We start from the raw sequence: 27,298 nt of genomic DNA on the forward strand, positions 1-27,298 counted from the left end.
GATTTGCATTTCTCTAATAATTAGTGCTGTTGAGCAGCTCTTCATGTGCATCTTGGCCATCTCTGTGTCTTCTTTGAAGAAACGTCTCTTTAGATCTTCTGCCCATTTTTGTGTTGTGTTGTTTGTTTTTTTAATATTAAGCTGCATGAGCTGTTTATATATATATTGGAGATTAAACCTTTGTCCATTGATTCATTTGCAACGATTTTCGCCCCTTCTGAGGGATGCCTTTTTCCATTCCCGTTTTTTGAACAAAAAAGGAAAGAAAGAAAAAGAAGCAGAACACTAATGTGCGTAAAATATGCCTTTTGAAATGGTCGTTTTGAAATATGGACGTCCTTTGAATTTTTTGGTCGATATGTGACCCCAGGATTTGTTTTCAGGGCAGGTGTCATTTACAGGCGTGCAATGATTTTGAATATCAACTGACCATTAGCGCTGGGATTAAAGCTGCTGTTGCGTGAAACGGCCACAAGGTGGCAGGAGTTCTCCCTTACCAAATCTGGTTACTAGAGCAACAGAGCCTCAATGGAAGTCGTGTTCTAGATTGGAATTTAGAATGGAATGTGCCAGGAGAAAGCCCGTCAAGTTTGTCTCACTACTTGTTGTTCGTGTTTTTAATTTTCTTTTTATTTTCTATTACAGCAAGTTTGTTTACAATGTTTGGCTTGTTGTAGGTGTGGAAGATGTGGTTCTTTTACACATATACAGATGTCTGTTCTTCCTGGGATCCTTTTCCCATGTACGTTAGGACAGAATGTTGAGTAGTCTTCTCTTGGTATTCCGTAGGTCTTTGGTGATTATATATGTCACCTGTGTTTGATTATGTCTGTTAACCCCGATAGCGTAATGAAACCAATCCTCACAGCTTTCCATTGGTGAACCATAAGTTTGTTTAATGAATCTGTGATTGCCCTTCTCCGTGGAAATATCTGCCCTGGTATCCATTTTTAGGTAACACCTATAAGTGATATGATACGATATGTGTCTTTCACTTTCTGACTTACTCCAAGTCACGTGATTACCTCTAGACTCATCTACGGGGCTGCAAATGGCATTGTGTCCTTTTTTTCCTTGGCTTCTATTCTGCCTTAGCGAGGTCCATTTTCAACAATGTGATTCCCTGAGGGTTGTGGATTAGCTGACCTGGGCAGCCTTACCCTGCCGGCCGGCCCTCCCCAGGTGTGCCTGGTTGAGGTCAATATAAACAGCGCTCCAGGCAGCAATAGCCCCTGAAGTTGTGCCTGACTCCATATTCTCTGCCCCGTCAGCAGTCTCAGGGCTGTGCTGGTGGGAGGGAGTGAGGGGCCAAGGCTTTGTTGGTGGCCTGGTGTGAGTGGGGCTCTGCTGGCCTTCCTGCAGGAGTTGCCAGGCTGCCACCTGTAAAGAAGAGGATGTGTCACCCATACCTTCCGCTGGAATTTCTCTCCGGACAGAGGTGAGGAAGGAAAAAAGCAGTGGGGGCCGGGACAGGAGGGGTATCTCAGGCAGGGCAATAGAAAGCTTCCAGAAGTGCGCCCGGGGCCAGGACCATCCTGGCTGGCCTGCAGGCACCAAGTTGGCCTGCGTGCTGTCACTGGTGTGGCTCCACGGCCCTTCCTCTAGGCTTTCAAGCCCTTGTACATATTCAGGTGTTTTACCTGGGAAGGGTGGGAACAGTTCAGCAGCAGCTGGCCTGGGGCTCAGCTCACGTTTACTCACAGATGCCTCAGCACAGTCCCCCAGCTTTGCAATGAGGACGCTCCTTGCATGGGGGGTGGGTTGCTGGCTGTATGGGAGGTGATTCCCCACCTCTGACCAATTTCAGAATTGTTTACTGCTGGAGCAAGTGCCCTGATAGGGTTTCCCTCTGTATAACTGGTGGGTTCAGGGTTTTTTTTTCTTTTATGGTTCAAGTTAGATTTGATTCCTCTTTTATGTATTTATAGATATAAGCATGGAAATAATTTATTCCTATAAATACATCTGTGTGAACGGAATAACTTTGTTCTGTTTTATTTTAAAATTTTATTTTTTAAAATTTTGAAATTTAATTTTATTTATTTTTTATACAGCAGGTTATTATTAGTTATGTATTTTATGCATATATAGGTATACAGGTCAATCCCAATCTCCCAACTCATCCCACCACCACCACCCCATGGCTACCCACACTTGGTATCCATACGTTTGTTCTCTACCTCTGTGTCTCTATTTCTTCCCTGCAAACCAGTTCATCTGTACCATTTTTTAGGTTCCACATATATGCATTAATATACAATATTTGTTTTCCTCTTTCTGACTTACTTCATTCTGTATGACAGTCTCTAGATCCATCGACGTCTCTACAAATGACCCAGTTTCATTCCTTTTTATGGCTGAGTAATATTCCATTTTATATATGTACCACATCTTTATCCATTCATCTGTCTGTGGGCATTTAGGTTGCTTGCATTACCTGGCTATTGTAAATAGAGCTGCAATGAACATTGTGGTGAATGTGCCTTTTTGACTTATGGTTTTCTCTGGGTATATGCCCAGAAGTGGGATTGCTGGATCAGATGGTAATTCTATTTCTAGTTTTTTTATGGAAACTCCATACACTTCTCCATAGTGACTGTATCAATTTACATCCCCACCAATAGTGGAAGAGGGCTCCTTTTGTCCACACCCTCCCCAGAATTTGTTGTTTGTAGATTTTCTGATGATGCCGATTCTAACAGGTGTGAGGTGATACCTCATTGTAGTTTTGATTTGCATTTCTCTAATAATTAGTGCTGTTGAGCAGCTCTTCATGTGCATCTTGGCCATCTCTGTGTCTTCTTTGAAGAAACGTCTCTTTAGATCTTCTGCCCATTTTTGTGTTGTGTTGTTTGTTTTTTTAATATTAAGCTGCATGAGCTGTTTATATATATATTGGAGATTAAACCTTTGTCCATTGATTCATTTGCAACGATTTTCGCCCCTTCTGAGGGATGCCTTTTTCCATTCCATTTTTTTGAACAAAAAAGGAAAGAAAGAAAAAGAAGCAGAACACTAATGTGCGTAAAATATGCCTTTTGAAATGGTCGTTTTGAAATATGGACGTCCTTTGAATTTTTTGGTCGATATGTGACCCCAGGATTTGTTTTCAGGGCAGGTGTCATTTACAGGCGTGCAATGATTTTGAATATCAACTGACCATTAGCGCTGGGATTAAAGCTGCTGTTGCGTGAAACGGCCACAAGGTGGCAGGAGTTCTCCCTTACCAAATCTGGTTACTAGAGCAACAGAGCCTCAATGGAAGTCGTGTTCTAGATTGGAATTTAGAATGGAATGTGCCAGGAGAAAGCCCGTCAAGTTTGTCTCACTACTTGTTGTTCGTGTTTTTAATTTTCTTTTTATTTTCTATTACAGCAAGTTTGTTTACAATGTTTGGCTTGTTGTAGGTGTGGAAGATGTGGTTCTTTTACACATATACAGATGTCTGTTCTTCCTGGGATCCTTTTCCCATGTACGTTAGGACAGAATGTTGAGTAGTCTTCTCTTGGTATTCCGTAGGTCTTTGGTGATTATATATGTCACCTGTGTTTGATTATGTCTGTTAACCCCGATAGCGTAATGAAACCAATCCTCACAGCTTTCCATTGGTGAACCATAAGTTTGTTTAATGAATCTGTGATTGCCCTTCTCCGTGGAAATATCTGCCCTGGTATCCATTTTTAGGTAACACCTATAAGTGATATGATACGATATGTGTCTTTCACTTTCTGACTTACTCCAAGTCACGTGATTACCTCTAGACTCATCTACGGGGCTGCAAATGGCATTGTGTCCTTTTTTTCCTTGGCTTCTATTCTGCCTTAGCGAGGTCCATTTTCAACAATGTGATTCCCTGAGGGTTGTGGATTAGCTGACCTGGGCAGCCTTACCCTGCCGGCCGGCCCTCCCCAGGTGTGCCTGGTTGAGGTCAATATAAACAGCGCTCCAGGCAGCAATAGCCCCTGAAGTTGTGCCTGACTCCATATTCTCTGCCCCGTCAGCAGTCTCAGGGCTGTGCTGGTGGGAGGGAGTGAGGGGCCAAGGCTTTGTTGGTGGCCTGGTGTGAGTGGGGCTCTGCTGGCCTTCCTGCAGGAGTTGCCAGGCTGCCACCTGTAAAGAAGAGGATGTGTCACCCATATCTTCCGCTGGAATTTCTCTCCGGACAGAGGTGAGGAAGGAAAAAAGCAGTGGGGGCCGGGACAGGAGGGGTATCTCAGGCAGGGCAATAGAAAGCTTCCAGAAGTGCGCCCGGGGCCAGGACCATCCTGGCTGGCCTGCAGGCACCAAGTTGGCCTGCGTGCTGTCACTGGTGTGGCTCCACGGCCCTTCCTCTAGGCTTTCAAGCCCTTGTACATATTCAGGTGTTTTACCTGGGAAGGGTGGGAACAGTTCAGCAGCAGCTGGCCTGGGGCTCAGCTCACGTTTACTCACAGATGCCTCAGCACAGTCCCCCAGCTTTGCAATGAGGACGCTCCTTGCATGGGGGGTGGGTTGCTGGCTGTATGGGAGGTGATTCCCCACCTCTGACCAATTTCAGAATTGTTTACTGCTGGAGCAAGTGCCCTGATAGGGTTTCCCTCTGTATAACTGGTGGGTTCAGGGTTTTTTTTTCTTTTATGGTTCAAGTTAGATTTGATTCCTCTTTTATGTATTTATAGATATAAGCATGGAAATAATTTATTCCTATAAATACATCTGTGTGAACGGAATAACTTTGTTCTGTTTTATTTTAAAATTTTATTTTTTAAAATTTTGAAATTTAATTTTATTTATTTTTTATACAGCAGGTTATTATTAGTTATGTATTTTATGCATATATAGGTATACAGGTCAATCCCAATCTCCCAACTCATCCCACCACCACCACCCCATGGCTACCCACACTTGGTATCCATACGTTTGTTCTCTACCTCTGTGTCTCTATTTCTTCCCTGCAAACCAGTTCATCTGTACCATTTTTTAGGTTCCACATATATGCATTAATATACAATATTTGTTTTCCTCTTTCTGACTTACTTCATTCTGTATGACAGTCTCTAGATCCATCGACGTCTCTACAAATGACCCAGTTTCATTCCTTTTTATGGCTGAGTAATATTCCATTTTATATATGTACCACATCTTTATCCATTCATCTGTCTGTGGGCATTTAGGTTGCTTGCATTACCTGGCTATTGTAAATAGAGCTGCAATGAACATTGTGGTGAATGTGCCTTTTTGACTTATGGTTTTCTCTGGGTATATGCCCAGAAGTGGGATTGCTGGATCAGATGGTAATTCTATTTCTAGTTTTTTTATGGAAACTCCATACACTTCTCCATAGTGACTGTATCAATTTACATCCCCACCAATAGTGGAAGAGGGCTCCTTTTGTCCACACCCTCCCCAGAATTTGTTGTTTGTAGATTTTCTGATGATGCCGATTCTAACAGGTGTGAGGTGATACCTCATTGTAGTTTTGATTTGCATTTCTCTAATAATTAGTGCTGTTGAGCAGCTCTTCATGTGCATCTTGGCCATCTCTGTGTCTTCTTTGAAGAAACGTCTCTTTAGATCTTCTGCCCATTTTTGTGTTGTGTTGTTTGTTTTTTTAATATTAAGCTGCATGAGCTGTTTATATATATATTGGAGATTAAACCTTTGTCCATTGATTCATTTGCAACGATTTTCGCCCCTTCTGAGGGATGCCTTTTTCCATTCCATTTTTTTGAACAAAAAAGGAAAGAAAGAAAAAGAAGCAGAACACTAATGTGCGTAAAATATGCCTTTTGAAATGGTCGTTTTGAAATATGGACGTCCTTTGAATTTTTTGGTCGATATGTGACCCCAGGATTTGTTTTCAGGGCAGGTGTCATTTACAGGCGTGCAATGATTTTGAATATCAACTGACCATTAGCGCTGGGATTAAAGCTGCTGTTGCGTGAAACGGCCACAAGGTGGCAGGAGTTCTCCCTTACCAAATCTGGTTACTAGAGCAACAGAGCCTCAATGGAAGTCGTGTTCTAGATTGGAATTTAGAATGGAATGTGCCAGGAGAAAGCCCGTCAAGTTTGTCTCACTACTTGTTGTTCGTGTTTTTAATTTTCTTTTTATTTTCTATTACAGCAAGTTTGTTTACAATGTTTGGCTTGTTGTAGGTGTGGAAGATGTGGTTCTTTTACACATATACAGATGTCTGTTCTTCCTGGGATCCTTTTCCCATGTACGTTAGGACAGAATGTTGAGTAGTCTTCTCTTGGTATTCCGTAGGTCTTTGGTGATTATATATGTCACCTGTGTTTGATTATGTCTGTTAACCCCGATAGCGTAATGAAACCAATCCTCACAGCTTTCCATTGGTGAACCATAAGTTTGTTTAATGAATCTGTGATTGCCCTTCTCCGTGGAAATATCTGCCCTGGTATCCATTTTTAGGTAACACCTATAAGTGATATGATACGATATGTGTCTTTCACTTTCTGACTTACTCCAAGTCACGTGATTACCTCTAGACTCATCTACGGGGCTGCAAATGGCATTGTGTCCTTTTTTTCCTTGGCTTCTATTCTGCCTTAGCGAGGTCCATTTTCAACAATGTGATTCCCTGAGGGTTGTGGATTAGCTGACCTGGGCAGCCTTACCCTGCCGGCCGGCCCTCCCCAGGTGTGCCTGGTTGAGGTCAATATAAACAGCGCTCCAGGCAGCAATAGCCCCTGAAGTTGTGCCTGACTCCATATTCTCTGCCCCGTCAGCAGTCTCAGGGCTGTGCTGGTGGGAGGGAGTGAGGGGCCAAGGCTTTGTTGGTGGCCTGGTGTGAGTGGGGCTCTGCTGGCCTTCCTGCAGGAGTTGCCAGGCTGCCACCTGTAAAGAAGAGGATGTGTCACCCATATCTTCCGCTGGAATTTCTCTCCGGACAGAGGTGAGGAAGGAAAAAAGCAGTGGGGGCCGGGACAGGAGGGGTATCTCAGGCAGGGCAATAGAAAGCTTCCAGAAGTGCGCCCGGGGCCAGGACCATCCTGGCTGGCCTGCAGGCACCAAGTTGGCCTGCGTGCTGTCACTGGTGTGGCTCCACGGCCCTTCCTCTAGGCTTTCAAGCCCTTGTACATATTCAGGTGTTTTACCTGGGAAGGGTGGGAACAGTTCAGCAGCAGCTGGCCTGGGGCTCAGCTCACGTTTACTCACAGATGCCTCAGCACAGTCCCCCAGCTTTGCAATGAGGACGCTCCTTGCATGGGGGGTGGGTTGCTGGCTGTATGGGAGGTGATTCCCCACCTCTGACCAATTTCAGAATTGTTTACTGCTGGAGCAAGTGCCCTGATAGGGTTTCCCTCTGTATAACTGGTGGGTTCAGGGTTTTTTTTTCTTTTATGGTTCAAGTTAGATTTGATTCCTCTTTTATGTATTTATAGATATAAGCATGGAAATAATTTATTCCTATAAATACATCTGTGTGAACGGAATAACTTTGTTCTGTTTTATTTTAAAATTTTATTTTTTAAAATTTTGAAATTTAATTTTATTTATTTTTTATACAGCAGGTTATTATTAGTTATGTATTTTATGCATATATATGTATACAGGTCAATCCCAATCTCCCAACTCATCCCACCACCACCACCCCATGGCTACCCACACTTGGTATCCATACGTTTGTTCTCTACCTCTGTGTCTCTATTTCTTCCCTGCAAACCAGTTCATCTGTACCATTTTTTAGGTTCCACATATATGCATTAATATACAATATTTGTTTTCCTCTTTCTGACTTACTTCATTCTGTATGACAGTCTCTAGATCCATCGATGTCTCTACAAATGACCCAGTTTCATACCTTTTTATGGCTGAGTAATATTCCATTTTATATATGTACCACATCTTTATCCATTCATCTGTCTGTGGGCATTTAGCTTGCTTCCTTTACCTGGCTATTGTAAATAGTGCTGCAATGATCATTGTGGTGAATGTGCCTTTTTGATTTATGGTTTTCTCTGGGTATGTGCCCAGAAGTGGGATTGCTGGATCAGATGGTAATTCTATTTCTAGTTTTTTTAAGGAAACTCCATAATGTTCTCCATAGTGACTGTATCAATTTACATCCCCACCAATAGTGGAAGAGGGCTCCTTTTGTCCACACCCTCCCCAGAATTTGTTGTTTTAGATTTTCTGATGATGCCGATTTTAACAGGTGTGGGGTGATACCTCATTGTAGTTTTGATTTGCATTTCTCTAATAATTAGTGCTGTTGAGCAGCTTTTCACGTGCGTCTTGGCCATCTCTGTGTCTTCTTTGAAGAAACGTCTCTTTAGATCTTCTGCCCATGTTTGTATTGGGTTGTTTGTTTTTTTAATAGTAAGCTGCATGAGCTGTTTATATATATATATTGGAGATTAAATCTTTGTCCATTGATTCATTTGCAACGATTTTCGCCCATTCTGAGGGATGCCTTTTTCCATTCCCGTTTTTTTAACAAAAAAGGAAAGAAAGAAAAAGAAGCAGAACACTAATGTGCGTAAAATATGCCTTTTGAAATGGTCGTTTTGAAATATGGACGTCCTTTGAATTTTTTGGTCGATATGTGACCCCAGGATTTGTTTTCAGGGCAGGTGTCATTTACAGGCCTGCAATGATTTTGAATATCAACTGACCATTAGTGCTGGGATTAAAGCTGCTGTTGCGTGAAACGGCCACAAGGTGGCAGCAGTTCTCCCTTACCAAATCTGGTTACTAGAGCAACAGAGCCTCAATGGAAGTTGTGTTCTAGATTGGAATTTAGAATGGAATGTGCCAGGAGAAAGCCCGTCAAGTTTGTCTCACTACTTGTTGTTCGTGTTTTTAATTTTCTTTTTATTTTCTATTACAGCAAGTTTGTTTACAATGTTTGGCTTGTTGTAGGTGTGGAAGATGTGGTTCTTTTACACATATACAGATGTCTGTTCTTCCTGGGATCCTTTTCCCATGTACGTTAGGACAGAATGTTGAGTAGTCTTCTCTTGGTATTCCGTAGGTCTTTGGTGATTATATATGTCACCTGTGTTTGATTATGTCTGTTAACCCCGATAGCGTAATGAAACCAATCCTCACAGCTTTCCATTGGTGAACCATAAGTTTGTTTAATGAATCTGTGATTGCCCTTCTCCGTGGAAATATCTGCCCTGGTATCCATTTTTAGGTAACACCTATAAGTGATATGATACGATATGTGTCTTTCACTTTCTGACTTACTCCAAGTCACGTGATTACCTCTAGACTCATCTACGGGGCTGCAAATGGCATTGTGTCCTTTTTTTCCTTGGCTTCTATTCTGCCTTAGCGAGGTCCATTTTCAACAATGTGATTCCCTGAGGGTTGTGGATTAGCTGACCTGGGCAGCCTTACCCTGCCGGCCGGCCCTCCCCAGGTGTGCCTGGTTGAGGTCAATATAAACAGCGCTCCAGGCAGCAATAGCCCCTGAAGTTGTGCCTGACTCCATATTCTCTGCCCCGTCAGCAGTCTCAGGGCTGTGCTGGTGGGAGGGAGTGAGGGGCCAAGGCTTTGTTGGTGGCCCGGTGTGAGTGGGGCTCTGCTGGCCTTCCTGCAGGAGTTGCCAGGCTGCCACCTGTAAAGAAGAGGATGTGTCACCCATACCTTCCGCTGGAATTTCTCTCCGGACAGAGGTGAGGAAGGAAAAAAGCAGTGGGGGCCGGGACAGGAGGGGTATCTCAGGCAGGGCAATAGAAAGCTTCCAGAAGTGCGCCCGGGGCCAGGACCATCCTGGCTGGCCTGCAGGCACCAAGTTGGCCTGCGTGCTGTCACTGGTGTGGCTCCACGGCCCTTCCTCTAGGCTTTCAAGCCCTTGTACATATTCAGGTGTTTTACCTGGGAAGGGTGGGAACAGTTCAGCAGCAGCTGGCCTGGGGCTCAGCTCACGTTTACTCACAGATGCCTCAGCACAGTCCCCCAGCTTTGCAATGAGGACGCTCCTTGCATGGGGGGTGGGTTGCTGGCTGTATGGGAGGTGATTCCCCACCTCTGACCAATTTCAGAATTGTTTACTGCTGGAGCAAGTGCCCTGATAGGGTTTCCCTCTGTATAACTGGTGGGTTCAGGGTTTTTTTTTTCTTTTATGGTTCAAGTTAGATTTGATTCCTCTTTTATGTATTTATAGATATAAGCATGGAAATAATTTATTCCTATAAATACATCTGTGTGAACGGAATAACTTTGTTCTGTTTTATTTTAAAATTTTATTTTTTAAAATTTTGAAATTTAATTTTATTTATTTTTTATACAGCAGGTTATTATTAGTTATGTATTTTATGCATATATATGTATACAGGTCAATCCCAATCTCCCAACTCATCCCACCACCACCACCCCATGGCTACCCACACTTGGTATCCATACGTTTGTTCTCTACCTCTGTGTCTCTATTTCTTCCCTGCAAACCAGTTCATCTGTACCATTTTTTAGGTTCCACATATATGCATTAATATACAATATTTGTTTTCCTCTTTCTGACTTACTTCATTCTGTATGACAGTCTCTAGATCCATCGACGTCTCTACAAATGACCCAGTTTCATTCCTTTTTATGGCTGAGTAATATTCCATTTTATATATGTACCACATCTTTATCCATTCATCTGTCTGTGGGCATTTAGGTTGCTTGCATTACCTGGCTATTGTAAATAGAGCTGCAATGAACATTGTGGTGAATGTGCCTTTTTGACTTATGGTTTTCTCTGGGTATATGCCCAGAAGTTGGATTGCTGGATCAGATGGTAATTCTATTTCTAGCTTTTTTATGGAAACTCCATACACTTCTCCATAGTGACTGTATCAATTTACATCCCCACCAATAGTGGAAGAGGGCTCCTTTTGTCCACACCCTCCCCAGAATTTGTTGTTTGTAGATTTTCTGATGATGCCGATTCTAACAGGTGTGAGGTGATACCTCATTGTAGTTTTGATTTGCATTTCTCTAATAATTAGTGCTGTTGAGCAGCTCTTCATGTGCATCTTGGCCATCTCTGTGTCTTCTTTGAAGAAACGTCTCTTTAGATCTTCTGCCCATTTTTGTATTGTGTTGTTTGTTTTTTTAATATTAAGCTGCATGAGCTGTTTATATATATATTGGAGATTAAACCTTTGTCCATTGATTCATTTGCAACGATTTTCGCCCCTTCTGAGGGATGCCTTTTTCCATTCCATTTTTTTGAACAAAAAAGGAAAGAAAGAAAAAGAAGCAGAACACTAATGTGCGTAAAATATGCCTTTTGAAATGGTCGTTTTGAAATATGGACGTCCTTTGAATTTTTTGGTCGATATGTGACCCCAGGATTTGTTTTCAGGGCAGGTGTCATTTACAGGCGTGCAATGATTTTGAATATCAACTGACCATTAGCGCTGGGATTAAAGCTGCTGTTGCGTGAAACGGCCACAAGGTGGCAGCAGTTCTCCCTTACCAAATCTGGTTACTAGAGCAACAGAGCCTCAATGGAAGTCGTGTTCTAGATTGGAATTTAGAATGGAATGTGCCAGGAGAAAGCCCCTCAAGTTTGTCTCACTACTTGTTGTTCGTGTTTTTAATTTTCTTTTTATTTTCTATTACAGCAAGTTTGATTACAATGTTTGGCTTGTTGTAGGTGTGGAAGATGTGGTTCTTTTACACATATACAGATGTCTGTTCTTCCTGGGATCCTTTTCCCATGTACTTTAGGACAGAATGTTGAGTAGTCTTCTCTTGGTATTCTGTAGGTCTTTGGTGATTATATATGTCACCTGTGTTTGAATATGTCTGTTAACCCCGATAGCGTAATGAAACCAATCCTCACAGCTTTCCATTGGTGAACCATAAGTTTGTTTAATGAATCTGTGATTGCCCTTCTCCGTGGAAATATCTGCCCTGGTATCCATTTTTAGGTAACACCTATAAGTGATATGATACGATATGTGTCTTTCACTTTCTGACTTACTCCAAGTCACGTGATTACCTCTAGACTCATCTACGGGGCTGCAAATGGCATTGTGTCCTTTTTTTCCTTGGCTTCTATTCTGCCTTAGCGAGGTCCATTTTCAACAATGTGATTCCCTGAGGGTTGTGGATTAGCTGACCTGGGCAGCCTTACCCTGCCGGCCGGCCCTCCCCAGGTGTGCCTGGTTGAGGTCAATATAAACAGCGCTCCAGGCAGCAATAGCCCCTGAAGTTGTGCCTGACTCCATATTCTCTGCCCCGTCAGCAGTCTCAGGGCTGTGCTGGTGGGAGGGAGTGAGGGGCCAAGGCTTTGTTGGTGGCCCGGTGTGAGTGGGGGTCTGCTGGCCTTCCTGCAGGAGTTGCCAGGCTGCCACCTGTAAAGAAGAGGATGTGTCACCCATACCTTCCGCTGGAATTTCTCTCCGGACAGAGGTGAGGAAGGAAAAAAGCAGTGGGGGCCGGGACAGGAGGGGTATCTCAGGCAGGGCAATAGAAAGCTTCCAGAAGTGCGCCCGGGGCCAGGACCATCCTGGCTGGCCTGCAGGCACCAAGTTGGCCTGCGTGCTGTCACTGGTGTGGCTCCACGGCCCTTCCTCTAGGCTTTCAAGCCCTTGTACATATTCAGGTGTTTTACCTGGGAAGGGTGGGAACAGTTCAGCAGCAGCTGGCCTGGGGCTCAGCTCACGTTTACTCACAGATGCCTCAGCACAGTCCCCCAGCTTTGCAATGAGGACGCTCCTTGCATGGGGGGTGGGTTGCTGGCTGTATGGGAGGTGATTCCCCACCTCTGACCAATTTCAGAATTGTTTACTGCTGGAGCAAGTGCCCTGATAGGGTTTCCCTCTGTATAACTGGTGGGTTCAGGTTTTTTTTTTCTTTTATGTTTCAATTTAGATTTGATTCCTTTTTTATGTATTTATAGATATAAGCATGGAAATAATTCATTCCTATAAATACATCTGTGTGAACGGAATAACTTTGTTCTGTTTTATTTTAAAATTTTATTTTTTAAAATTTTGAAATTTAATTTTATTTATTTTTTATACAGCAGGTTATTATTAGTTATGTATTTTATGCATATATATGTATACAGGTCAATCCCAATCTCCCAACTCATCCCACCACCACCACCCCATGGCTACCCACACTTGGTATCCATACGTTTGTTCTCTACCTCTGTGTCTCTATTTCTTCCCTGCAAACCAGTTCATCTGTACCATTTTTTAGGTTCCACATATATGCATTAATATACAATATTTGTTTTCCTCTTTCTGACTTACTTCATTCTGTATGACAGTCTCTAGATCCATCGATGTCTCTACAAATGACCCAGTTTCATACCTTTTTATGGCTGAGTAATATTCCATTTTATATATGTACCACATCTTTATCCATTCATCTGTCTGTGGGCATTTAGCTTGCTTCCTTTACCTGGCTATTGTAAATAGTGCTGCAATGATCATTGTGGTGAATGTGCCTTTTTGATTTATGGTTTTCTCTGGGTATGTGCCCAGAAGTGGGATTGCTGGATCAGATGGTAATTCTATTTCTAGTTTTTTTAAGGAAACTCCATAATGTTCTCCATAGTGACTGTATCAATTTACATCCCCACCAATAGTGGAAGAGGGCTCCTTTTGTCCACACCCTCCCCAGAATTTGTTGTTTTAGATTTTCTGATGATGCCGATTTTAACAGGTGTGGGGTGATACCTCATTGTAGTTTTGATTTGCATTTCTCTAATAATTAGTGCTGTTGAGCAGCTTTTCACGTGCGTCTTGGCCATCTCTGTGTCTTCTTTGAAGAAACGTCTCTTTAGATCTTCTGCCCATTTTTGTATTGGGTTGTTTGTTTTTTTAATAGTAAGCTGCATGAGCTGTTTATATATATATATTGGAGATTAAATCTTTGTCCATTGATTCATTTGCAACGATTTTCGCCCATTCTGAGGGATGCCTTTTTCCATTCCCGTTTTTTTAACAAAAAAGGAAAGAAAGAAAAAGAAGCAGAACACTAATGTGCGTAAAATATGCCTTTTGAAATGGTCGTTTTGAAATATGGACGTCCTTTGAATTTTTTGGTCGATATGTGACCCCATGATTTGTTTTCAGGGCAGGTGTCATTTACAGGCCTGCAATGATTTTGAATATCAACTGACCATTAGTGCTGGGATTAAAGCTGCTGTTGCGTGAAACGGCCACAAGGTGGCAGCAGTTCTCCCTTACCAAATCTGGTTACTAGAGCAACAGAGCCTCAATGGAAGTTGTGTTCTAGATTGGAATTTAGAATGGAATGTGCCAGGAGAAAGCCCCTCAAGTTTGTCTCACTACTTCTTGTTCGTGTTTTTAATTTTCTTTTTATTTTCTATTACAGCAAGTTTGATTACAATGTTTGCTTGTTGTAGGTGTGGAAGATGTGGTTCTTTTACACATATACAGATGTCTGTTCTTCATGGGATCCTTTTCCCATGTACGTTAGGACAGAATGTTGAGTAGTCTTCTCTTGGTATTCCGTAGGTCTTTGGTGATTATATATGTCACTTGTGTTTGATTATGTCTGTTAACCCCGATATCGTAATGAAACCAATCCTCACAGCTTTCCATTGGTGAACCATAAGTTTCTTTAATGAATCTGTGATTGCCCTTCTCCGTGGAAATATCTGCCCTGGTATCCATTTTTAGGTAACACCTATAATTGATATGATACGATATGTGTCTTTCACTTTCTGACTTACTCCAAGTCACGTGATTACCTCTAGACTCATCTACGGGGCTGCAAATGACATTGTGTCCTTTTTTTTCCTTGGCTTCTATTCTGCCTTAGCGAGGTCCATTTTAAACAACGTGATTCCGTGAGGGTTGTGGATTAGCTGACCTGGGCAGCCTTACCCTGCTGGCCGGCCCTCCCTAGGTGTGCCTGGTTGAGGTCAATATAAACAGCGCTCCAGGCAGCAATAGCCCCTGAAGTTGTGCCTGACTCCATATTCTCTGCCCCGTCAGCAGTCTCAGGGCTGTGCTGGTGGGAGAGAGTGAGGGGCCAAGGCTTTGTTGGTGGCCTGGTGTGAGTGGGGCTCTGCTGGCCTTCCTGCAGGAGTTGCCAGGCTGCCACCTGTAAAGAAGAGGATGTGTCACCCATACCTTGCGCTGGAATTTCTCTCCGGACAGAGGTGAGGAAGGAAAAAAGCAGTGGGGGCCGGGACAGGAGGGGTATCTCAGGCAGGGCAATAGAAAGCTTCCAGAAGAGCGCCCGGGGCCAGGACCATCCTGGCTGGCCTGCAGGCACCAAGTTGGCCTGCGTGCTGTCGCTGGTGTGGCTCCACGGCCCTTCCTCTAGGCTTTCAAGCCCTTGTACATATTCAGGTGTTTTACCTGGGAAGGGTGGGAACAGTTCAGCAGCAGCTGGCCTGGGGCTCAGCTCACGTTTACTCACAGATGCCTCAGCACGGTCCCCCAGCTTTGCAATGAGGACGCTCCTTGCATGGGGGGTGGGTTGCTGGCTGTATGGGAGGTGATTCCCCACCTCTGACCAATTTCAGAATTGTTTACTGCTGGAGCAAGTGCCCTGATAGGTTTTCCCTCTGTATAATTGGTGGGTTCAGGTTTTTTTTTTCTTTTATGTTTCAATTTAGATTTGATTCCTTTTTTATGTATTTATAGATATAAGCATGGAAATAATTCATTCCTATAAATACATCTGTGTGAAGGGAAGAACTTTTTTCTGTTTTATTTTAAAATTTTATTTTTTAAAATTTTCTAATTTAATTTTATTTATTTTTTATACAGCAGGTTATTATTAGTTATGTATTTTATGCATATACATGTATACAGATCAATCCCAGTCTCCCAACTCATCCCACCACCACCACCCCATGGCTTCCCACACTTGGTGTCCATACGTTTGTTCTCTACCTCTGTGTCTCTATTTCTTCCCTGCAAACCAGTTCCTCTGTACCATTTTTTAGGGTCCACATATATGCATTAATATACAATATTTGTTTTCCTCTTTCTGACTTACTTCATTCTGTATGACAGTCTCTAGATCCATCGATGTCTCTACAAATGACCCAGTTTCATTCCTTTTTATGGCTGAGTAATATTCCATTTTATATATGTACCGCTTCTTTATCCATTCATCTGTCTGTGGGCATTTAGGTTGCTTGCATTACCTGGCTATTGTAAATAGTGCTGCAATGAACATTGTGGTGAATGTGCCTTTTTGATTTATGGTTTTCTCTGGGTATATGCCCAGAAGTGGGATTGCTGGATCAGATGGTAATTCTATTTCTCGTTTTTTTAAGGAAACTCCATACTGTTCTCCATAGTGACTGTATCAATTTACATCCCCACCAATAGTGGAAGAGGGCTCCTTTTGTCCACACCCTCCCCAGAATTTGTTGTTTGTAGATTTTCTGATGATGCCGATTCTAACAGGTGTGAGGTGATACCTCATTGTAGTTTTGATTTGCATTTCTCTAATAATTAGTGCTGTTGAGCAGCTTTTCATGTGCATCTTGGCCATCTCTGTGTCTTCTTTGAAGAAACGTCTCTTTAGATCTTCTGCCCATTTTTGTATTGGGTTGTTTGTTTTTTTAATATTAAGCTGCATGAGCTGTTTATATATATATTGGAGATTAAACCTCTGTCCATTGATTTATTTGCAACGATTTTCGCCCATTCTGAGGGATGCCTTTTTCCATTCCCGTTTTTTGAACAAAAAAGGAAAGAAAGAAAAAGAAGCAGAACACTAATGTGCGTAAAATATGCTTTTTGAAATGGTCGTTTTGAAATATGGACGTCCTTTGAATTTTTTGGTCGATATGTGACCCCAGGATTTGTTTTCAGGGCAGGTGTCATTTACAGGCCTGCAATGATTTTGAATATCAACTGACCATTAGCGCTGGGATTAAAGCTGCTGTTGCGTGAAACGGCCACAAGGTGGCAGCAGTTCTCCCTTACCAAATCTGGTTACTAGAGCAACAGAGCCTCAATGGAAGTCGTGTTCTAGATTGGAATTTAGAATGGAATGTGCCAGGAGAAAGCCCCTCAAGTTTGTCTCACTATTTCTTGTTCGTGTTTTTAATTTTCTTTTTATTTTCTATTACAGCAAGTTTGATTACAATGTTTGGCTTGTTGTAGGTGTGGAAGATGTGGTTCTTTTACACATATACAGATGTCTGTTCTTCCTGGGATCCTTTTCCCATGTACGTTAGGACAGAATGTTGAGTAGTCTTCTCTTGGTATTCCGTAGGTCTTTGGTGATTATATATGTCACCTGTGTTTGATTATGTCTGTTAACCCCGATATCGTAATGAAACCAATCCTCACAGCTTTCCATTGGTGAACCATAAGTTTGTTTAATGAATCTGTGATTGCCCTTCTCCGTGGAAATATCTGCCCTGGTATCCATTTTTAGGTAACACCTATAAGTGATATGATACGATATGTGTCTTTCACTTTCTGACTTACTCCAAGTCACGTGATTACCTCTAGACTCATCTACGGGGCTGCAAATGGCATTGTGTCCTTTTTTTCCTTGGCTTCTACTCTGCCTTAGCGAGGTCCATTTTCAACAATGTGATTCCCTGAGGGTTGTGGATTAGCTGACCTGGGCAGCCTTACCCTGCCGGCCGGCCCTCCCCAGGTGTGCCTGTTTGAGGTCAATATAAACAGCTCTCCAGGCAGCAATAGCCCCTGAAGTTGTGCCTGACTCCATATTCTCTGCCCCGTCAGGAGTCTCGGGACTGTGCTGGTGGGAGGGAGTGAGGGGCCAAGGCTTTGTTGGTGGCGTGGTGTGAGTGGGGCTCTGCTGGCCTTTCTGCAGGAGTTGCCAGGCTGCCACCTGTAAAGAAGAGGATGTGTCACCCATAGCTTCCAATGGAATTTCTCTCCGGACAGAGGTGAGGAAGGAAAAAAGCAGTGGGGGCCGGGACAGGAGGGGTATCTCAGGCAGGGCAATAGAAAGCTTCCAGAAGAGCGCCGGGGCCAGGACCATCCTGGCTGGCCTGCAGGCACCAAGTTGGCCTGCGTGCTGACGCTGGTGTGGCTCCACGGCCCTTCCTCTAGGCTTTCAAGCCCTTGTACATATTCAGGTGTTTTACCTGGGAAGGGTGGGAACAGTTCAGCAGCAGCTGGCCTGGGGCTCAGCTCACGTATACTCACAGATGCCTCAGCACGGTCCCCCAGCTTTGCAATGAGGACGCTCCTTGCATGGGGGGTGGGTTGCTGGCTGTATGGGAGGTGATTCCCCACCTCTGACCAATTTCAGAATTGTTTACTGCTGGAGCAAGTGCCCTGATAGGGTTTCCCTCTGTATAATTGGTGGGTTCAGGTTTTTTTTTTCTTTTATGTTTCAATTTAGATTTGATTCCTCTTTTATGTATTTATAGATATAAGCATGGAAATAATTCATTCCTATAAATACATCTGTGTGAAGGGAAGAACTTTTTTCTGTTTTATTTTAAAATTTTATTTTTTAAAATTTTCTAATTTAATTTTATTTATTTTTTATACAGCAGGTTATTATTAGTTATGTATTTTATGCATATACATGTATACAGATCAATCCCAGTCTCCCAACTCATCCCACCACCACCACCCCATGGCTTCCCACACTTGGTGTCCATACGTTTGTTCTCTACCTCTGTGTCTCTATTTCTTCCCTGCAAACCAGTTCCTCTGTACCATTTTTTAGGGTCCACATATATGCATTAATATACAATATTTGTTTTCCTCTTTCTGACTTACTTCATTCTGTATGACAGTCTCTAGATCCATCGATGTCTCTACAAATGACCCAGTTTCATTCCTTTTTATGGCTGAGTAATATTCCATTTTATATATGTACCGCTTCTTTATCCATTCATCTGTCTGTGGGCATTTAGGTTGCTTGCATTACCTGGCTATTGTAAATAGTGCTGCAATGAACATTGTGGTGAATGTGCCTTTTTGATTTATGGTTTTCTCTGGGTATATGCCCAGAAGTGGGATTGCTGGATCAGATGGTAATTCTATTTCTCGTTTTTTTAAGGAAACTCCATACTGTTCTCCATAGTGACTGTATCAATTTACATCCCCACCAATAGTGGAAGAGGGCTCCTTTTGTCCACACCCTCCCCAGAATTTGTTGTTTGTAGATTTTCTGATGATGCCGATTCTAACAGGTGTGAGGTGATACCTCATTGTAGTTTTGATTTGCATTTCTCTAATAATTAGTGCTGTTGAGCAGCTTTTCATGTGCATCTTGGCCATCTCTGTGTCTTCTTTGAAGAAACGTCTCTTTAGATCTTCTGCCCATTTTTGTATTGGGTTGTTTGTTTTTTTAATATTAAGCTGCATGAGCTGTTTATATATATATTGGAGATTAAACCTCTGTCCATTGATTTATTTGCAACGATTTTCGCCCATTCTGAGGGATGCCTTTTTCCATTCCCGTTTTTTGAACAAAAAAGGAAAGAAAGAAAAAGAAGCAGAACACTAATGTGCGTAAAATATGCTTTTTGAAATGGTCGTTTTGAAATATGGACGTCCTTTGAATTTTTTGGTCGATATGTGACCCCAGGATTTGTTTTCAGGGCAGGTGTCATTTACAGGCCTGCAATGATTTTGAATATCAACTGACCATTAGCGCTGGGATTAAAGCTGCTGTTGCGTGAAACGGCCACAAGGTGGCAGCAGTTCTCCCTTACCAAATCTGGTTACTAGAGCAACAGAGCCTCAATGGAAGTCGTGTTCTAGATTGGAATTTAGAATGGAATGTGCCAGGAGAAAGCCCCTCAAGTTTGTCTCACTATTTCTTGTTCGTGTTTTTAATTTTCTTTTTATTTTCTATTACAGCAAGTTTGATTACAATGTTTGGCTTGTTGTAGGTGTGGAAGATGTGGTTCTTTTACACATATACAGATGTCTGTTCTTCCTGGGATCCTTTTCCCATGTACGTTAGGACAGAATGTTGAGTAGTCTTCTCTTGGTATTCCGTAGGTCTTTGGTGATTATATATGTCACCTGTGTTTGATTATGTCTGTTAACCCCGATATCGTAATGAAACCAATCCTCACAGCTTTCCATTGGTGAACCATAAGTTTGTTTAATGAATCTGTGATTGCCCTTCTCCGTGGAAATATCTGCCCTGGTATCCATTTTTAGGTAACACCTATAAGTGATATGATACGATATGTGTCTTTCACTTTCTGACTTACTCCAAGTCACGTGATTACCTCTAGACTCATCTACGGGGCTGCAAATGGCATTGTGTCCTTTTTTTCCTTGGCTTCTACTCTGCCTTAGCGAGGTCCATTTTCAACAATGTGATTCCCTGAGGGTTGTGGATTAGCTGACCTGGGCAGCCTTACCCTGCCGGCCGGCCCTCCCCAGGTGTGCCTGTTTGAGGTCAATATAAACAGCTCTCCAGGCAGCAATAGCCCCTGAAGTTGTGCCTGACTCCATATTCTCTGCCCCGTCAGGAGTCTCGGGACTGTGCTGGTGGGAGGGAGTGAGGGGCCAAGGCTTTGTTGGTGGCGTGGTGTGAGTGGGGCTCTGCTGGCCTTTCTGCAGGAGTTGCCAGGCTGCCACCTGTAAAGAAGAGGATGTGTCACCCATAGCTTCCAATGGAATTTCTCTCCGGACAGAGGTGAGGAAGGAAAAAAGCAGTGGGGGCCGGGACAGGAGGGGTATCTCAGGCAGGGCAATAGAAAGCTTCCAGAAGAGCGCCCGGGGCCAGGACCATCCTGGCTGGCCTGCAGGCACCAAGTTGGCCTGCGTGCTGACGCTGGTGTGGCTCCACGGCCCTTCCTCTAGGCTTTCAAGCCCTTGTACATATTCAGGTGTTTTACCTGGGAAGGGTGGGAACAGTTCAGCAGCAGCTGGCCTGGGGCTCAGCTCACGTATACTCACAGATGCCTCAGCACGGTCCCCCCCTTTGCAATGAGGACGCTCCTTGCATGGGGGGTGGGTTCCTGGCTGTATGGGAGGTGATTCCCCACCTCTGACCAATTTCAGAATTGTTTACCGCTGGAGCAAGTGCCCTGATAGGTTTTCCCTCTGTATAACTGGTGGGTTCAGGTTTTTTTTTTCTTTTATGGTTCAAGTTAGATTTGATTCCTCTTTTATGTATTTATAGATATAATCATGGAAATAATTCATTCCTATAAATACATCTGTGTGAAGGGAAGAACTTTTTTCTGTTTTATTTTAAATTTTATTTTTTTAAATTTTGAAATTTAATTTTATTTTTTTTATACAGCAGGTTATTATTAGTTATGTATTTTGTGCATATACATGTATACAGGTCAATCCCAATCTCCCAACTCATCCCACCACCACCACCCCATGGCTTCCCACACTTGGTGTCCATACGTTTGTTCTCTACCTCTGTGTCTCTATTTCTTCCCTGCAAACCAGTTCCTCTGTACCATTTTTTGGGTCCACATATATGCATTAATATACAATATTTGTTTTCCACTTTCTGACTTACTTCATTCTGTATGACAGTCTCTATATCCATCGACGTGTCTACAAATGACCCAGTTTCATTCCTTTTTATGGCTGAGTAATATTCCATTTTATATATGTACCGCTTCTTTATCCATTCATCTGTCTGTGGGCATTTAGGTTGCTTGCATTACCTGGCTATTGTAAATAGTGCTGCAATGAACATTGTGGTGAATGTGCCTTTTTGATTTACGGTTTTCTCTGGGTATATGCCCAGAATTTGGATTGCTGGATCTGATGGTAATTCTATTTCTAGTTTTTTTAAGGAAACTCCATAATGTTCTCCATAGTGACTGTATCAATTTACATCCCCACCAATAGTGGAAGAGGGCTCCTTTTGTCCACACCCTCCCCAGAATTTGTTGTTTGTAGATTTTCTGATGATGCCGATTCTAACAGGTGTGAGGTGATACCTCATTGTAGTTTTGATTTGCATTTCTCTAATAATTAGTGCTGTTGAGCAGCTTTTCATGTGCATCTTGGCCATCTCTGTGTCTTCTTTGAAGAAACGTCTCTTTAGATCTTCTGCCCATTTTTGTATTGGGTTGTATGTTTTTTTAATAGTAAGCTGCATGAGCTGTTTATATATATATATTGGAGATTAAACCATGTCCATTGATTCATTTGCAACGATTTTCACCCATTCTGAGGGACGCCTTTTTCCATTACCGTTTTTTGAACAAAAAAGGAAAGAAAGAAAAAGAAGCAGAACACTAATGTGCGTAAAATATGCATTTTGAAACGGTCGTTTTGAAATATGGACGTCCTTTGAATTTTTTGGTCGATATGTGACCCCAGGATTTGTTTTCAGGGCAGGTGTCATTTACAGGCCTGCAATGATTTTGAATATCAACTGACGATTAGCGCTGGGATTAAAGCTGCTGTTGCGTGAAACGGCCACAAGGTGGCAGCAGTTCTCCCTTACCAAATCTGGTTACTAGAGCAACAGAGCCTCAATGGAAGTCGTGTTCTAGATTGGAATTTAGAATGGAATGTGCCAGGAGAAAGCCCCTCAAGTTTGTCTCACTACTTGTTGTTCGTGTTTTTAATTTTCTTTTTATTTTCTATTACACCAAGTTTGATTACAATGTTTGGCTTGTTGTAGGTGTGGAAGATGTGGTTCTTTTACACATATACAGATGTCTGTTCTTCCTGGGATCCTTTTCCCATGTATGTTAGGACAGAATGTTGAGTAGTCTTCTCTTGGTATTCCGTAGGTCTTTGGTGATTATATGTCACCTGTGTTTGATTATGTCTGTTAACCCCGATATCGTAATGAAACCAATCCTCACAGCTTTCCATTGGTGAACCATAAGTTTGTTTAATGAATCTGTGATTGCCCTTCTCCGTGGAAATATCTGCCCTGGTATCCATTTTTAGGTAACACCTATAAGTGATGTGATACGATATGTGTCTTTCACTTTCTGACTTACTCCAAGTCACGTGATTACCTCTAGACTCATCTACGGGGCTGCAAATGGCATTGTGTCCTTTTTTTTCCTTGGCTTCTATTCTGCCTTAGCGAGGTCCATTTTCAACAATGTGATTCCCTGAGGGTTGTGGATTAGCTGACCTGGGCAGCCTTACCCTGCCGGCCGGCCCTCCCCAGTTGTGCCTGGTTGAGGTCAATAGAAACAGCTCTCCAGGCAGCAATAGCCCCTGAAGTTGTGCCTGACTCCATATTCTCTGCCCCGTCAGCAGTCTCGGGGCTGTGCTGGTGGGAGGGAGTGAGAGGCCAAGGCTTTGTTGGTGGCCCGGTGTGAGTGGGGCTCTGCTGGCCTTTCTGCAGGAGTTGCCAGGCTGCCACCTGTAAAGAAGAGGATGTGTCACCCATACCTTCCGATGGAATTTCTCTCCGGACAGAGGTGAGGAAGGAAAAAAGCAGTGGGGCCCGGGACAGGAGGGGTATCTCAGGCAGGGCAATAGAAAGCTTCCAGAAGAGTGCCCGGGGCCAGGACCATCCTGGCTGGCCTGCAGGCACCAAGTTGGCCTGCGTGCTGACGCTGGTGTGGCTCCACGGCCCTTCCTCTAGGCTTTCAAGCCCTTGTACATATTCAGGTGTTTTACCTGGGAAGGGTGGGAACAGTTCAGCAGCAGCTGGCCTGGGGCTCAGCTCACGTTTACTCACAGATGCCTCAGCACGGTCCCCCCCTTTGCAATAAGGACGCTCCTTGCATGGGGGGTGGGTTGCTGGCTGTATGGGAGGTGATTCCCCACCTCTGACCAATTTCAGAATTGTTTACCGCTGGAGCAAGTGCCCTGATAGGTTTTCCCTCTGTATAACTGGTGGGTTCAGGTTTTTTTTTTCTTTTATGGTTCAAGTTAGATTTGATTCCTCTTTTATGTATTTATAGATATAATCATGGAAATAATTCATTCTTATAAATACATCTGTGTGAAGGGAAGAACTTTTTTCTGTTTTATTTTAAATTTTTTTTTTTTTAATATTGAAATTTAATTTTATTTTTTTTATACAGCAGGTTATTATTAGTTATGTATTTTGTGCATATACATGTATACAGGTCAATCCCAATCTCCCAACTCATCCCACCACCACCACCCCATGGCTTCCCACACTTGGTGTCCATACGTTTGTTCTCTACCTCTGTGTCTCTATTTCTTCCCTGCAAACCAGTTCCTCTGTACCATTTTTTAGGGTCCACATATATGCATTAATATACAATATTTGTTTTCCACTTTCTGACTTACTTCATTCTGTATGACAGTCTCTATATCCATCGACGTCTCTACAAATGACCCAGTTTCATTCCTTTTTATGGCTGAGTAATATTCCATTTTATATATGTACCGCTTCTTTATCCATTCATCTGTCTGTGGGCATTTAGGTTGCTTGCATTACCTGGCTATTGTAAATAGTGCTGCAATGAACATTGTGGTGAATGTGCCTTTTTGATTTACGGTTTTCTCTGGGTATATGCCCAGAATTTGGATTGCTGGATCAGATGGTAATTCTATTTCTAGTTTTTTTAAGGAAACTCCATACTGTTCTCCATAGTGACTGTATCAATTTACATCCCCACCAATAGTGGAAGAGGGCTCCTTTTGTCCACACCCTCCCCAGAATTTGTTGTTTGTAGATTTTCTGATGATGCCGATTCTAACAGGTGTGAGGTGATACCTCATTGTAGTTTTGATTTGCATTTCTCTAATAATTAGTGCTGTTGAGCAGCTTTTCATGTGCATCTTGGCCATCTCTGTGTCTTCTTTGAAGAAACGTCTCTTTAGATCTTCTGCCCATTTTTGTATTGGGTTGTTTGTTTTTTTAATAGTAAGCTGCATAAGCTGTTTATATATATATATTGGAGATTAAATCTTTGTCCACTGAATCATTTGCAACGATTTTCGCCCATTCTGAGGGATGCCTTTTTCCATTCCCGTTTTTTTAACAAAAAAGGAAAGAAAGAAAAAGAAGCAGAACACTAATGTGCGTAAAATATGCCTTTGAAATGGTCGTTTTGAAATATGGACGTCCTTTGAATTTTTTGGTCGATATGTGACCCCAGGATTTGTTTTCAGGGCAGGTGTCATTTACAGGCCTGCAATGATTTTGAATATCAACTGACCATTAGCGCTGGGATTAAAGCTGCTGTTGCTTGAAACGGCCACAAGGTGGCAGCAGTTCTCCCTTACCAAATCTGGTTACTAGAGCAACAGAGCCTCAATGGAAGTCGTGTTCTAGATTGGGATTTAGAATGGAATGTGCCAGGAGAAAGCCCCTCAAGTTTGTCTCACTACTTCTTGTTCCTGTTTTTATTTTTTTTTTATTTTCTATTACAGCAAGTTTGATTACAATGTTTGGCTTGTTGTAGGTGTAGAAGATGTGGTTCTTTTACACATATACAGATGTCTGTTCTTCCTGGGATCCTTTTCCCATGTACGTTAGGACAGAATGTTGAGTAGTCTTCTCTTGGTATTCTGTAGGTCTTTGGTGATTTTATATGTCACCTGTGTTTGATTATGTCTGTTAACCCCAATATCGTAATGAAACCAATCCTCACACCTTTCCATTGGTGAACCATAAGTTTGTTTAATGAATCTGTGATTGCCCTTCTCCGTGGAAATATCTGCCCTGGTATCCATTTTTAGGTAACACCTATAAGTGATATGATACGATATGTGTCTTTCACTTTCTGACTTACTCCAAGTCACGTGATTACCTCTAGACTCATCTACGGGGCTGCAAATGGCATTGTGTCCTTTTTTTCCTTGGCTTCTATTCTGCCTTAGCGAGGTCCATTTTCAACAATGTGATTCCCTGAGGGTTGTGGATTAGCTGACCTGGGCAGCCTTACCCTGCCGGCCGGCCCTCCCCAGGTGTGCCTGGTTGAGGTCAATATAAACAGCGCTCCAGGCAGCAATAGCCCCTGAAGTTGTGCCTGACTCCATATTCTCTGCCCCGTCAGCAGTCTCGGGGCTGTGCTGGTGGGAGGGAGTGAGGGGCCAAGGCTTTGTTGGTGGCCCGGTGTGAGTGGGGCTCTGCTGGCCTTTCTGCAGGAGTTGCCAGGCTGCCACCTGTAAAGAAGAGGATGTGTCACCCATACCTTCTGATGGAATTTCTCTCCGGACAGAGGTGAGGAAGGAAAAAAGCAGTGGGGGCCGGGACAGGAGGGGTATCTCAGGCAGGGCAATAGAAAGCTTCCAGAAGAGCGCCCGGGGCCAGGACCATCCTGGCTGGCCTGCAGGCACCAAGTTGGCCTGCGTGCTGTCGCTGGTGTGGCTCCACGGCCCTTCCTCTAGGCTTTCAAGCCCTTGTACATATTCAGGTGTTTTACCTGGGAAGGGTGGGAACAGTTCAGCTGCAGCTGGCCTGGGGCTCAGCTCACGTTTACTCACAGCTGCCTCAGCACGGTCCCCCAGCTTTGCAATGAGGACGCTCCTTGCATGGGGGGTGGGTTGCTGGCTGTATGGGAGGTGATTCCCCACCTCTGACCAATTTCAGAATTGTTTACTGCTGGAGCAAGTGCCCTGATAGGGTTTCCCTCTGTATAACTGGTGGGTTCAGGTTTTTTTTTTCTTTTATGGTTCAAGTTAGATTTGATTCCTCTTTTATGTATTTATAGATATAAGCATGGAAATAATTCATTCCTATAAATACATCTGTGTGAAGGGAAGAACTTTTTTCTGTTTTATTTTAAAATTTTATTTTTTAAAATTTTGAAATTTAATTTTATTTATTTGTTTATACAGCAGGTTATTATTAGTTATGTATTTTATGCATATACATGTATACAGGTCAATCCCAATCTCCCAACTCATCCCACCACCACCACCCCATGGCTTCCCACACTTGGTGTCCATACGTTTGTTCTCTACCTCTGTGTCTCTATTTCTTCCCTGCAAACCAGTTCATCTGTACCATTTTTTAGGTTCCACATATATGCATTAATATACAATATTTGTTTTCCTCTTTCTGACTTACTTCATTCTCTATGACAGTCTCTAGATCCATCGATGTCTCTACAAATGACCCAGTTTCATTCCTTTTTATGGCTGAGTAATATTCCATTTTATATATGTACCACATCTTTATCCATTCATCTGTCTGTGGGCATTTAGCTTGCTTCCATTACCTGGCTATTGTAAATAGTGCTGCAATGATCATTGTGGTGAATGTGCCTTTTTGATTTATGGTTTTCTCTGGGTATGTGCCCAGAAGTGGGATTGCTGGATCAGATGGTAATTCTATTTCTCGTTTTTTTAAGGAAACTCCATACTGTTCTCCATAGTGACTGTATCAATTTACATCCCCACCAATAGTGGAAGAGGGCTCCTTTTGTCCACACCCTCCCCAGAATTTGTTGTTTGTAGATTTTCTGATGATGCCGATTTTAACAGGTGTGGGGTGATACCTCATTGTAGTTTTGATT

Source organism: Mesoplodon densirostris, chromosome 1 (assembly GCF_025265405.1).
Source record: "Mesoplodon densirostris isolate mMesDen1 chromosome 1, mMesDen1 primary haplotype, whole genome shotgun sequence".
In the NCBI taxonomy this organism is placed as follows: Eukaryota; Metazoa; Chordata; class Mammalia; order Artiodactyla; family Ziphiidae; genus Mesoplodon; species Mesoplodon densirostris.